Source organism: Macaca nemestrina, chromosome 3 (genome assembly GCF_043159975.1).
Source record: "Macaca nemestrina isolate mMacNem1 chromosome 3, mMacNem.hap1, whole genome shotgun sequence".
Lineage (NCBI taxonomy): Eukaryota > Metazoa > Chordata > Mammalia > Primates > Cercopithecidae > Macaca > Macaca nemestrina.
Genome location: NC_092127.1, coordinates 78,518,580 through 78,533,506, shown reverse-complemented (window position 1 = coordinate 78,533,506; position 14,927 = coordinate 78,518,580). Strand labels below are relative to the sequence as shown.

Genomic DNA, 14,927 nt, shown 5'->3' with positions numbered 1-14,927 from the left:
TTGACTTTTTAGTAATAGCCGTTTTGACTGGTGTGAGATAGTATCTCATTGTGGTTTTGGTTCGTGTTTTCCTAATGATCAGTGATATTGAGCTTTTTTTTCATATGCCTGTTGGCCTCATGTATGTCTTCTCTTGAGAAAAGTGTGTTCGTGTCCTTTGCCCACTTTTTAATGGGGTTGTTTTTCTCTTGTAAATTTGTTTAAGTTCCTTATAGATGCTGCATATTTGACCTTCGTCAGATGCATAGTTTGCCAAAATTTTCTCCCATTCTGTAGGTTGTCTGTCTACTCTGTTGATAGTTTCTTTTGCTCTGCAGAAGCTCTTAAGTTTAATTAGATTCCATTTGTCCATTTTTGCTTTTGTTGTGATTGCTTCTGATGTCTTTGTCATGAAATCTTTGCCCATTCCTATGTCCAGGGTGGTATTGCCTAGGTTGTCTTCCAGGGATTTTATAGTTTTGGGTTTTACATGTAAGTCTTTAATCCATCTTGAGTTGATTTTTGTATACATTGTAAGGAAGGGGTGCAGCTTCAATCTTCTGCATATGGCTATTGTGCTCCTTCTGTTTTTATACCACATGCTATCCCTAGGGCTTCATGGCTGCATGCTTTTAACTGGCATCTGTATAGGGATGCCTCTAAAACTTGTATTTGAAGGCCAATATCTTGCCTATGTCTTACCTAGGCATATATATTCATTTATTAACCTAATACATATTTATTGAGTGCTTATGTGAGTTACACATTATTCCACACAGTAGGCAAAATAGACAATGTCCTTGTTCACATGGACATAAAGGGGGAGAAGTAAAATCTAATAAATATATAATATCAGATCATGATGAGCTATATTATACCCCAAAACAAGGCAAAATTAAGGGGATAGAGGGATGAATGCTATTTTAGATAGGGTTGTTAGGAAGTCCTCTCTGATGAGGTAGCACTAAAGAGACCTGTACCTCCAAAAGCTAAATGAAAACCTTTCACTGGATAACCCCCAAGCACCCCAAACTTTGTCAAGTTTCAGTCCAAAATGAAACTTGTTGTCCACAACCCCCACTAATCTAATCTTCCTGTATTTCTGATTCTGGCCAGTGGCATAATCACTTTTCCAGAAACTTCTGAATCACAATTCTACTATATCCAATTAATTAGTCACTAAATCCTATCCATCTATCAATTTAACTTCTGAAATATCTCTCAAATATAAGCCTTTTTTTCTATCCCCACATTGACTACCTTGGTTCTTACCAATTCTCATGTAACCTATTACAATAACCTTTCTATACTACTAGCAAAGTAGCCTTTCTTAATGAAAATCTTGGCATGCCGTTCACCAGCTTGCACAGTCCTTTCACCCTGTCTTAACAATAGACTTCAAAGTACTCAACTTGACACTCACAATCTACTGGGATCTGCACCCCTTCAGCCTCAGTCCTCATTGCCAAGCCATTGCACCCTAAGTTCCAAAAGTGAACTGACCAAACACTGTTCCTGCCCAGAGGGTCTCCTACAAATGTTATCATTTAGCAAATACTTAGGTCATTTCTATGATGGTGCTTTCTTTCTCTCCCTATAGAACTATCTACTCCAACCTTTTCTTCCCACAAATCTGTAACACGTATCATATCTCACCACTATTCATTTCCACTTATTAAGTTGTCAGCTTCTTAAGGGCAGCACTCTAGTTACACCTTTGTGATCCTTTTATCTATATAATACCTGGTACACAATAAAAATTCTATAACTGAAACTACAAAACACTTGTGAAAGAAATTTTTAAAAATCTAAATAAATGAAGAGAGATTCCATGTTCATGGATTGGAAGATTCCACATGGTTAAGATGTCAGTTCTTCCTAACCTGATCTATAGATTTAACATAATCCCAATCAAAATCCCAGCAAGCCTTGTAGTACCTACCAATAATGAATGCAAATATTACATGTAAGGTAAAATACCTAGAATAGCCAACGCAATACTAAAGTAGAAGAAAAAAGTTGGAAGTCTCACACGTTCTGACTTTTTTTTTTTTTTTAAATGAGATGGAGCCTCCCTCTGTTGCCCAGGTTGGAGTGCAATGGTATGATCTCAGCTCCCTGCAAGCTCTGCCTCCCGAGTTCACACCACTCTCCTGCCTCAGCCTCCCAAGTAGCTGGGACTGCAGGTGCCCCCCACCACGCCCGGCTAATTTTTTGTATTTTTAGTAGAGACAGAGTTTTGCCCTGTTAGCTAGGATGGTCTCGATCTCCTGACCTCGTGATCTGCCCATGTCGGCCTCCCAAAGTGCTGGGATTACAGGCGTGAGCCACCGCACCCGGCCATGGTCTGACTTTAAAAATTACTATAAAAATACAGTCATCAAGACAGCATGATATTGGTGAAAGAAGAAACATAGATTAAAAAAACACACACACACAGCAGAGAGCCCAGAAACAAGCTACAAAGATAACCAACTGATATTAGACAAAGGAGCAAAGGCAATTCAAATGGAGAGAATGTCATCTTTGCAGCAGATGGTGCAGGAACAATTGGAAATCATATGCAAAAAAACTGAATGCAGACACAGATGTAAATATTCACAAAAATTAACTCAAAATGGATCATAAGCCAAAATGTAAAATGCAAAGCTATAAAACTTCTAGAAGAAAATATAGAAAGCCTTGGGTTTGGTGATAATTTTTATATACAACACCAAAAGCACAATCCATAAAAAAAAACTGGTAAGTTGAACTTATTACAATTAAAAACTTCTGCTCTGTGAAAGATACTGTTCAGAAAATATTTGTAAGACATATCTGATAAAGGTCTTGTATAAAAAACACACATAGTATTCTTTTTTTGTTTTATTTTGGTTTTTTGAGATGGAGTCTCGCTCTGTTGCCCAGGCTGGAGTGCAGTGGCATGATCTCGGCTCACCGCAGCCTCCACCTCCGGTTTCAAGCAATTCTCCTGCATCGGCCTCCAGAGTAGCTGGGATTACAGGCACCTGCCACCATGCCCGGCTCATTTTTGTCTTTTAGTAGAGATGGGATTTCACTCTGTTGGCCATGTGGCTCTTGAACTCCTGACCTTGTGATCCGCCCACCTTGGCCTCCCAAAGTGTTGGAAGTCCAATTTTTAAATGGGCAAAAGATGTGTATATTTTATCACAATGAAAAATATAACTACATTTTCATCTACCTCTACATCTATATCCATGTTCTGTATCTAGTATTCACTAGGATTGTTCACAAGGTTTTGATTGTTTACAAGTTTTCTCTTTTTTGGGCCAATGGTAGAACTGCATCTTCCCACAGCAATAATCAGATATGGCCATTGCACTTGGTTTGATCACTGAAATGTAGGGGTAAGTATCATGTGCCATTCTTAAGCAAAAGCTTCCAGAGCAAACAGAACTTCCATATGTTCTGTTTTCCTTCTGGCACAGCAACTGTCAAAGTTCTAGATAGTGGCTGCATTGACCTAGTTTAAGAAGAACAATTATGTATGAAAAAGAGCCCTCCGCCATACCTCAATGAACATTTAACATGAGTAAGAAGTAAACATCTTCCTAGAAGTTTGGGAGGCTGCGTGGGAGGATCACTTGAGCCCAGGAGGTCAAGGCTGCAGTAAGCCCTGATTGCACCACTGCACTCCAGCCTGAGCAACAGAGTGAGACCCTGTCTCAAAAAAATAAAAATAAAAATAAATAAAAAATAAAAATGTAAGAAGTAAACTTTTGATGTATTAAAGTAAAAAAAAGCCTGAACAAATGGTTTACCAATGATGATCTGAACGACAGTTTACTGATTAAAATATGTAGATGGTAAATTAACATAAGAAAATATACTCACCATTATTTGTCATTAGGAAACTGAAAAGTAACATATCACTACAAACCTGTTAATGGCTAAAATTAAAAAACTAGCAATACCAGTTGATGTGGAGCAATAGAAAGAAACTTTTTTTTTTTTTTTTTTTTGTGAGACAGAGTCTTGCTCTGTCACCCAGGCCGGAGTGCAATGATGCAATCTCAGCTCACTGCAACCTCTGCCTCCCAGTTTCAAGCAATTCTCCTGTCTCAGCTTCCCAAGTAGCTGGGACTACAGGCGCGTGCCACCATCCCCAGCTGATTTTTGTATTTTTAGTAGAGACGAGGTTTCACCATATTGGCCAGGCTGGTCTCGAACTCCTGACCTTGTGATCCGCCTGCCTTGGCCTCCCAAAGTGGTAGGATTACAGGTGTGAGCCACCACGCCCGGCCAGGAACTTATTCATTGGTGCTGGGAATACAAAATGGTACTTTTTGGATGACAATGTTTCTAACAAAGCTAAACATAATCTTACTATATGATCCAGTAATTGCACTCCTACCCATTTACCTAGCTTATTTGAAAGTTTATGTCCACAAGAAAACCTGCATATGAATGTCTATAGCAGATTTATGCATAATAGCCAAAAGTTGAAAGCAACAAAAATGCCCTTCAATAAGTGAATGGAAAAACAAACTATGATAAATCTACAAAATGGAATATTATTCCTCAATAAAAAGAAAGGAGCTATCAACTTACAAAAAAGCATTAATGAATCTTCAATGACTATTACTAAGTGAAAGAAGCCAGTTTGAAAGGGTACAAGATATATGATTCCAACTATATACAATTCTGGAAAGCAAAACTATAGAGATGGTAAAATGATCAGTGGCTGCCAGGGGCTTGAGGCCAGGGGAGAAGTAAATAGGTGAAGCACAGGGGGTATTTCAGGGCAATTAAACTACTGGATGATATTGTGATGGTGGATACATGGCATTAGGCATTTGTCAAAACCTAGAGAATTTACTGCACAGGAATAAACCTTAACATGTGCAAATAAAAAAAAATTCATTTAGGGGCTTAGGGGGCTCCTAGATGAAATACAAAAAGTAACCAAAACTCTAACTGTATTACAAGTACATTTACAACCTCATTTAAAGGGGTTGGGGGAAAAGTGTTGACCTCTGTAACTATGAAAATGAATGAAATTTGTAAGATTGAGGGCAAATGAAACTGTACATAAGCACTGTACTTTAGTTGACTGTTATTTCCCATGGGAATATTGGTTAACAATTCTGATACTGCTATACACATATGGTGGAATTGAACAATCATGCAAATAGACAGAGGATGGCGGGAGCCTGGTTTCACATTACTGGAGTGGGAGGTTACAGACAAGCAAGGAAAGGAGGCTAGAATGAGCCATGTGGTAATGGATTAGAGTTTAAGGCATCAGTATAAACTTAGCTTAATGTAGAGACAAATGGTCACATGTAGAGATATTTATAGATATGCGTATATATAGGGGTCAGTATATACAAATGTTTTTCCTTGCTCTGTCAGTTGACAAACACTAGAAGCAATGACACAGTAGTATGGAGCACATTTAGCACCATTCTCCCATAAAAGAAACCAGGGCTCCTTGGAGAAATGACTCATTCTAGGACTGGGGCAGGAAATATACAAGATGAGCTGGTAGCATCTTATAGCGTCAGAAAGCAAGGAAGTGCTCAAAAACCAAACGAAGCAAAATAAAACTTCATGACTGGAGTATGTCAGAGGGACACAGAAGTCAACTGAAAGAGCTCCCAGTGGCCAAAGCTGGAGCAATTGGAGCAAGAAAATAAATAACATAGTATTGAATTATAACCCAAAGTATAAAATAAATATCCATGAGTCCATATTGATATAAATAAACGTATAAATTAATAAATTGGAGACACAATCTCCTATGCAGAAGTCCAAATAAGTGATGTAGTTGCTTCTGCCTCAAGGAAGTGAGGCATAGCTCCCCATTCCTTAAAAGCAGACTGTGCAGAGTGACTTCCTCCCAAAAAATACAGTAAAAAAAAGAGGGGGGGGAGATATCTGGGCCAGGTGCATAGATGAGAGTTTATTAAGTAGTATTAACTCACATGATCACAAGGTCTCACAATAGACCAAGGAAGCCAGTCGGAGTTCCAAAGTTGAAGAACCTGGAGTCCAATGTTCCAGGGCAGGAAGCATCCAGCATGGGAGAAAGATGTAAGGCTAGGAGGTAAAGCCAGTCTAGCCTTTTCACATTTTTCTGCCTGGTTTATATTCTGGAAGTGCTGGCAGCTGATTAGATGGTGCCCACCCAGATTAAGGGTGGGTCTGCCTTTCCCAGCCCACTGTCTCAAATGTTAAACATCCTCACAGACACACCCAGGATCAATACTTTGCATTTTTCAGTCCAATCAAATTGACACTCAGTATAAACCATCACAGCAGGTCTTGTATATTATGTAGAAGGCTGAACGTTTATTTGAAGTCTCATGTTGCAGATTAATACTTTGCCATCTGACACTTAAGGGGTGGGCATCACTTGTCAGAAATTCAAATACTTTTTAATGCAATATGCCTTTGATAAGAAATAAAGCCTCTAGACACTATTGGAACTTTTCATAAAACTTCACCTTGTACTCATCCTGTATTTGCTTATTTGAGATCTAATTATATCTTGCCTATTTAGAAAGTCCTTTTTGAATATTCCTTATTTTATTAAAAAGGGAATGGGAAAGAGAACAACCATTTAATTCACTATAATGGTTAATAAGAAAAGCGATGGAGACAATGCATTTTGGTCATAAACTGTGCCTTAATAAAAGATGGGTTTTCTTTCAAACTGCAAAAAGAAAAATTTAGTAACAGCAACCAAAAACACCGTAAGCCTATATGCTGTGCTGAAATACAAAAGTATAAGCCAAAACTAAGAGTGTCTTTATTTTCTATTTGGATGCAAGCCAAAATCAAACAGAAGTGACATAGCACCATTCTGCCTCCCCCACGAAGGAAGGAAGGAAGGAAGGAAGGAAGGAAGGAAGGAAGGAAGGAAGGAAGGAAGGAAGGGAGGGAGGGAGGGAGGGAGGGAGGGAGGGAGGGAGGAAGGGAGGGAGAGAGGGTAGGAAAAAGAACAGTTTGCGGGAAAAAGACATCAAATAAAAGCAAAGGAATGCAACTTCCAAAGAAATCTCCAGTTCCTTACTGACTGTGAGGAAAAAAAACTTCTTACTGGATTAGTCCTGACATATTAAGAATTAAGAGCAGCCTCTAGTGGCAGATTAAAGATTTTACAAAGTAGCCTTGCAGAAACCAAAATGCCTTCTATTTCTTTTACTACTTGCTCTAAGCAAGCTCAGAGCCAAATTAGCTCATCAACTTTAGCAAGTATGAATAATTTCATCCGGCTTTGAGTGTCCTTAATACTTATATTCTATTTTATTCTTTTTTATACGTAGTTTAGCTAGACTATTATAATATCATGGTGGGGTGGGATGTGGTGGGGGAGGATTTTATTTCAAGGAACAAAGGATTGACTGAAGCCTAAATGAAGACAGATTTGATGAACTGAAGTCCAGTTCTCACTTAGCCTTTTCTATATCCTTAAATGAGGAGTGATCAAAACTAGAAATATCCTAAGGAAAACAGAAGTACCTGAGAAACAATGAATTTCCCTGAACTTCATCTTTCCAAAAGGAGTGCCTTTCTCCAACACTGAATATGCTAAATGTCTCGTTTTACACACCTGCGTTACTCCTTCCTCTGAACTCTATTATCCAAACCCTTGGTTTCACATCACTTATGAAATTAAAAATAAATGAATAAATAAAATGTACTTCCTCATCAGTTATTGTTACAAAGACGCTGTTATCTTGGGATAAACTCAACACGCCGTGATATGGTGTGAGGATTGCCTATCATGGCAGCTGTCCACTATCCACAGAAACAATCAGAAAGTTTTAGGAACACCCAAGCGTTCTTTTTTTTTTTTTTCTTTTCAGATTTTCACAACGGACAATACCAGGGAGCCGGGGGAAAATTGCTGAAAGCTGGGACACAAACTGGCGACTCAGAGTGGATAGAAGTCACCCCACCAGAGAGACCAAGGAATTTCACCTACCACCAACCACTTCCCTGGACTTTTTTTTTGTTTTGTTTTGTTTTTTGACGGAGTGTCTCCCTGTCGCCAGGCTGGAGTGCGGTGGCCCGATCTCAGCTCACTGCAACCTCCGTCTCCTGGGTTCAAGGGATTCTCCTGCCTCAGCCTCCCAAGTAACTGGGACTACAGGGGCCCGCCACCACGCCTGGCTAATTTTTTGTATTTTTAGTAGAGAACGGGTTTCACCGTGTTAGCCAGGATGGTCTCGATCTCCTGACCTCATGATCCGCCCGCCTCGGCCTCCCAAAGTGCTGGGATTACAGGCGTGAGCCACCGCGCCCGGCCGTTCCCGTGACTTTTAACCAGACTTTTGGAGAAAGTGTGGACTAGTAAAAGGCGGAAACTCTAGCCTGCCTTCCCCTGGTGTGGACACCCTTTCCGGTCCTCAGGAGCCTCAGAGGATCACCCTCTCCGCCCGTTCCTCTGGGGCCCCGCTTGGGAGCGCAGCGCAGGCGAGGCCCGACCCGGGACGCCGCAGCCTGGCCCACCAGCACTCCCGACCCACCTGTTCTCAGGATCCTGTGCATCCAGCTTTGGGCTGGTGCATCCTGCAGGTCAGAACGCGGTTTCACCTAGGATGCAGGAGCAACAGATGTGCACGGAAAGGCTCCAAGGACGAGGACGAAGCCTCAGGCTTCTCAAAATAAATGGCGCGCTTGGCCTTGGAGGGAAAGGAGGAGGCCTCCCGGAAGATGTAGAGGAGACCGGAAGTCCTGACCAGCATCGAAGTGGGAATCGCCGACCGAGGCTTCTGCCTGGAGGAACTTGCGGGGCGGCCACATGGAGCCTCATGCGCGTGCCCAGCGTGCGGGACAGGAGGCTTCTGCTGTTGGCGGGGTCCAGTGAACCCCAGGAAGGGCTGGGCTGGGTGCCTGGGGCGACGGTTATTCTTGGCCTGGGACTTGATCACGTCTCCGTGGAAATACTGCTAATTGTTCCTTCACTTGAAAGATGAGACTGTAGACGAAGTATTTTTAAACCTTGATGAGCCTGTTACTCCCAAGAGCTTCTCTTCAAATTACTTGGAGGTAGAATGAACCATAAAATAATATTGCCTTATTTCATATCCTTATATAATCATTTATTTTTTTAGAGCTTCTCTGCTTCTCTTACACATGTGCTTTCAAGTAATCTAGATTTTATTTTTTTATTAAAAATTCTTACCTCTTCATAGGAATGCTACAATAATGAATTAATATTTGCTAAGCACTTGGAAGGTGAAAACTACATAAAATTTGGTGGAATTACTCTATTATTATTGATACAGGAAAACAGTAACTTGATGGGACTGGTAACCCGGGCCATCTGCTATGTTGAATGTAATCATTATTGTAAAAATGCTTTGCCTATTCAGGCAAAGTGGTGGAGTACAGAAATAATTATCCGGGTAATTCAAATTCCCCCAGAAAATGCAGTCCTACTTGTAAGGAAAAGTGGATCTCCTCACTGATTTTGTTTTGTTCATCTCTATTATTATTGTCACATTTAAGTTAATCAGTTGTATAAATGGAATCACCTGGTAACTTTTCCATTTTAATTTCTCTTTCCTGTGATGTAAAATGAATTAAGGCCAGATCTGCATTAACAAATTGAGAATTAAATAATATTTGTCCTTTTACAGCAGCCCCACTATTTTGATTTATATTCTGGTGTTGTAACAGCAGTTTAAATACAATTCCAGTAATTTCAAATATTTTACATCTGATGATTAGTTGCACAATATTTCTGACTAGTAAAGAGGAATAAGATTGATAATGTCTAATTTTTCTTAGGTATATGGTAACCAGAGCAAAGACAGGCATTATAGCTAATATTAGATTTCCAGTTAAACTTACTTCCCCCAGAACACTTCTAATTATTAGGACAATTGCATTAATTCTCCTCTTTACTCTGCTAATGTCAACTTTGTCATAGCCCTCAACATCACATAGTACCAATTGTGTTTCAGAAATAATCTCAAGAGTTTTAGAAATAAATTATTTTTTCAACACAGGGTTTTTAAATGTAATGTTCCAAAATATCCAGTAAGCAGCTGTAATCAATCATTGTTAACTTTCCTGTCTTCAAGCACAGAAAACATTAACATTTAATATCACAAAAGTAGGCCAGACCACTATCATCAACGTAATAGTCATCATCATTTATATCACTTATTAAATTACTCAGTACAGGAGTGCCAGGAAATGAAATAATATTGTGACTTCACTAGAGGGAGCAATTCGTTTTAGTAAATTGTATTACTTAGCTCTATATATTTAGTAATCCTAGAGTGGATCTAGACATTTAACATAATTTGAGAATTAAAATGTACAGAATTCATGAGAGATCTCAGTGAAGATGTACTGTCCTTTCAAGAGTTGTTTAGAGGTTTTCTTAAACTATCTGAGGAGAAAAGCAGGGCTTGAGAACACAATATGGAATAAGTCCAAGGTAGTGATACTTTAGCTGAACATCTGTCAGCATTTCCATTTTGTTTTAATTTTCACACATTTGTACTTTTAGAGAAGAAATTACTGTCCACTAAAATTGATGCAGCGTGTAATTCATTAAAAGTTCAACAACAATCGCAGCAATAATAGCTAGTTTCCAAGTATCTGGTTATAAATGCAATAAACTCCAGACTCAGTTGAATAAAGATACTTATGCTGGTTAACCACTTAAGTGACAGATGTTCAGGCCTAGTCACATGTCTGCTATACATTTCTATTACTAGCTATTTATGACAACCTCAACAGTTCACTTAGATTTGCATCCTATTTGATATGTTTCATACTCTTGGTTTTAGCCAGGAAAATGTTTTTAAGCAAAAATTAATATGGAATTAATGCAATTAATAATATTGCTACAAGTATGACTAATTATATTGTTTTGATTACATGTTAAATGTTAATGTTTAATGATATAGATCTGGCCTTTGAAAATAAAGTAAAATTTGAGTTACTATCATTGAATTAATGCCAAATCTAAAAATACAAAAGAAGCTACATTTTCAAAAATTATGGTATTATTTTATTTTAGAAATAATTCATTCAATACATATTTAGTAAATTTCTACCTAATGACGGATACTGTTAGGGTCTGAAGACACAAAGATAAGTAAAGATCCATCTAGGTTCACAATTTAATGATCCTTATAAAATATAATTGTTTTCTAACAATTTAATTCCATTTATGTTTTTAAAAACCTATGTTTTTAAAAGCTTCCTCAGGTCTTTTACTGAAAGCAGTGGCTTTTCTCCTTTTCTAATCACTGAGAAACCATGACAAGGACTCAGAGGTTAAAGAAAGCTTTAGTTTTCCAGTACATGAGACATGTTTAGAATATAAATTGTCAATTCTGTCTGCTCCAACTATTTACTACTATTTGTTTATATGTCTATGGGCTAGATGTTCTTCAGACTGCATTTCCCAAACTTTTCCCTAAAACCCTTCTCAAAAAAAAATGCAGTCTGAATTCTTGTGCTACTGCATTGATGGTTTTGATCTTGATTTTTACCTAGGAATGCAGAAAGAGAGCAGGTAACTGATGCATCCCTGGTAATAGTGTATTCCACATGAAATCTATCTTCTTTCCTCATTATATCACCTAAAATATTTTATAGTCCCACAGTCTTATAACAGACTGAGTTAACCATAGGCTTTTGTGAAATACAATGTATCAAGGTTTCTATGAAGTTATATTCCAAAATATTGAGATGCATATTGTTTGTTGCACTGATAGTGTCATTTCGCATATTTTTGTGCTGTGAATTAGAGTATAAATATCAGAGCCACAAAGGGAAAACCATGACTGAAATATATTAGGGCTAAGGATTACACAGTGGAGATGGACAAATTTTCTTTTAAGTGAAATACTGTGAAAACTCACTTTATGACAAAGAAAAGGAACACTGGATTTAAAAAATGTTCTATATACTTATAATAATGAGATATTTTTATATTGGATGTAATTTATGGAGACAGTTGAGAAAACAGAAATCCATTCATTTTACATTTTAAAGTTTATCTTCTTTTAAAATTATGTGAGGTTAGTTATCATTATAGTAAATAAGTACAAATCAATAAAAATTATACTCCATATTGAAAAACATTCTGGCAATGTGTTACTTGTTTATGCTATAATGTTCTTAAAACTAAATCTACAAACATAATGTAAAAGTCGCTTTAGAAGTTAGAAGCCCTAGCCCTTTCAAAAAGGGAGCTAAATACATTAATTTTTTTAGTATTTTAATATTTAACATTGAGTCACACATAACCATCCAATATGAAAAGTGAGGTCCTCCTGTCATCATCAGAAATCTACTTTCTTATACATTTTAGATTCTAAACTCAGACCAATTGAGTTTGTAGAGAAACTTAATTTAATTGCAGTATGTATTGAAAATGAGAGTTCTCCATTCTCCTTAATGATGATTTGTATTACCTCATTTTACCATTGCAAGGAAAACATATTTATGCCTATTTGGAAATCCTTGGCCCTTGGCTTTTTGTGTATTTGCAGTTTACAAATGTTAATCCCAGTGGATCCTAGGGACTGGTAAATGCTCATAGGCTAGGAAGGTGCTTTATAAGAAGTGAAAAAAACAGACATTCCCTTTCATTTATAAAGCAAATAATTTAAAAACTTTAAGCTAGAATCTAAACACCTTGGCTTAGTAACTAAGGTTTTGAAAGGCAATTATACATAATACATGAATGTTTTTACACATATTTCGCTTTATATTTTTTCTACTTAATCTATATTAATAATATAAAACAAAAAGAAATCTGCTGGACAAATAAGGCTTAGCCTGAAGAAGCAATGATAAGAAAAAGTCCTGAACATAAGATTTTTTTCAAGACAGCAATTGAAGAATGGGCTTTTATATGAGCTAGGCTCTTGAGGAAACAGCTCAGAACACTGGGGCTCTATAATGTCAAAGAGAAGTTTACTTCAGACTTAAAGTCAGCATTTTCACATATGTTATTCTACTGATAATAGGATTAATGTCTTAATAACTTTGCAAAATGAAACTATTAACAAAATATTTTACAATTACCAGGCTCTTCATCTTCAATGCACAATAGATAACACATAAATGTTTGTATAACATTTATATATGTTCTACATAAATGTTAAACCCAGTTTCTATGTGGTAAAACTGAGAAGAGTCTTAACTTCAAAGACAACTGGTAAAAGACTATGGCTTTATTTTCCACATTTCTATTTAAGGAAATATTATTACATTAGGCAAAATTATTGATATGCTTTGGTTCTGTGTCCCCACCCAAATCTCATGTCTAATTGTAATTCCCATATGTTGAAGGAAGGGCCGGATGGGAGGTGATAGAATCACAGGGCTGAATTTCCCCCTTGCTGTTCTTGTGATGAAGTTCTCAGGAGATCTGGTTGTTTGAAAGTGTGTAGCACCTCCTCGATCATTCTCTTCCTCCTGCTCTGCCATGGTAAGATGTGCTTGCCTCACCTTCATTTTCTGCCATGATTGTAGGTTTCCTGAGGTTCCTAGTCATACTTCCTGTTAAGCCTGTAGAACTGTGAGTCAGTTAAACTGCTTTTTGTCATAAATTACCCGGTCTCAGGTAGTTCTTTATAGCAGTGTGAGAATGGACTAATACAATTATCTAATAAAGAGTATTGCAGATATATTGCTGTTCTTATATTATCCCTACAATAATTTCTAAGTTGTTTTTAAGAATTAGGGCATGAACTTGTCTTCTCTAATTCTTTTTATTATTCAAGAAAAAAAAAACTATGTCTTTTAAGGGACCCCAAAATTGTGAGTATTACATAGAGAATTAAGAATTTAACATCCTGCCAGGGGCTGAGTGTGGTGGCTCACGTCTGTAATCCCAGCACTTAGGGAGACCGAGGCAGGCAAATTCCTCATGCTCAGGAGTTTGAGACCAGCCTGGGCAACATGGTAAAACCCCGTCTCAAAAACAAAAATTAAAAAAAAAATTAACTGGGCATGGTGGCGCATGCCTGATACCTGTAGTCCCAGCTATAGACTGAGGCAGGAGGTTGGTTTGAACCTAGGAGGTGGAGGTCACAGTGAACTGAGATTGTGCCACTGCACTCCAGCCTGGGTGAAAGAGAGAAACCCTGTTTCAAAAAAAAAAAAAAAATCCTGTCAGGGATGGTGGTTTATGCCTGTAATCCCAGCACTTTGGGAGGCCGAGGCAGGAGGATATCTTGAGCTTAGGAGTTCAAGACAAGCCTGAGCAACATAGTGACCTCATCTCTACAAAAAATTAAAAATTAGCTGGTGTGGTGGCATGTGTTTGTAGCCCCAGCTACTCAGGAGGCTGAGGTGGGAGGATCACTGGTGCCCAGGAGTTCAAGGCTGCAGTGAGCCATGATTGTGCCACTGCACTCCAGCCTGGGTGACAGAGCAAGACAAGAAGAGGAAGAGGAAGAGGAAGAAGAGGAAGAGGAAGAAGAAGAAGAGGAGGAGGAGGAGGAAGAAGAAGAATTGTGTAACTTTGTTTTACTGACTGAAAGTTTAACACATGTGTGGCATATAATGGACCGTCCTGATAAGCCTCAAACAGTATTAAAGAAATGATTCTCAGTAAATGATTTGTGCTTATCTTCTTTGTACTTTGTGATATGCAAGTTAGCTTTAGATTTTAGAAATCATTCTAACACAGAGTGTTTTTACTTTAAAATGAAGCCAAAGTTGGGAATCTGAATCTTAGCTTCAAGAAATACGTTTATCCTGGAGAAGCCTTAAAAAAAATCTTTAGACCAAATACTAATGAGAGGTATCTTCCTCTGTAATGGTCTTTTGGTCTTTCTGCTTCGTATCTAGATGCTGGTGTTAACTGGGAAAACACTTAAATTATATTCCATGGATCTGCAGAAAGTTCACTGTGTCACCTAAGATGGTACTTCTACAAGGCTTTGGAGCTTTGGGTAAGGGAGTGCCTCTAAAATTTGCTGGTTTATTGCAGA

The 14,927-nt window shown here is 38.0% G+C and overlaps 2 long non-coding RNA genes across 2 annotated transcripts in view; one reads left to right on the top strand and one right to left on the bottom strand.

Annotated features, from left to right (window-relative positions):
- The window catches only part of LOC105486246 (uncharacterized), a 72,052-nt gene extending 63,430 nt beyond the window's left edge, over positions 1-8,622 (bottom strand). Inside the window, exon 1 of the long non-coding RNA XR_011621089.1 lies at positions 8,478-8,622. This is a non-coding gene — a long non-coding RNA (uncharacterized lncRNA). The remainder of the gene's footprint in view (positions 1-8,477) is intronic.
- Positions 8,623-8,806: 184 nt separating this feature from the next.
- Positions 8,807-14,927, top strand: part of LOC139362341 (uncharacterized) — a 31,156-nt gene continuing 25,035 nt past the window's right edge. The window contains exons 1-2 of the long non-coding RNA XR_011621087.1: positions 8,807-9,000; positions 14,785-14,888. This is a non-coding gene — a long non-coding RNA (uncharacterized lncRNA). The remainder of the gene's footprint in view (positions 9,001-14,784; positions 14,889-14,927) is intronic.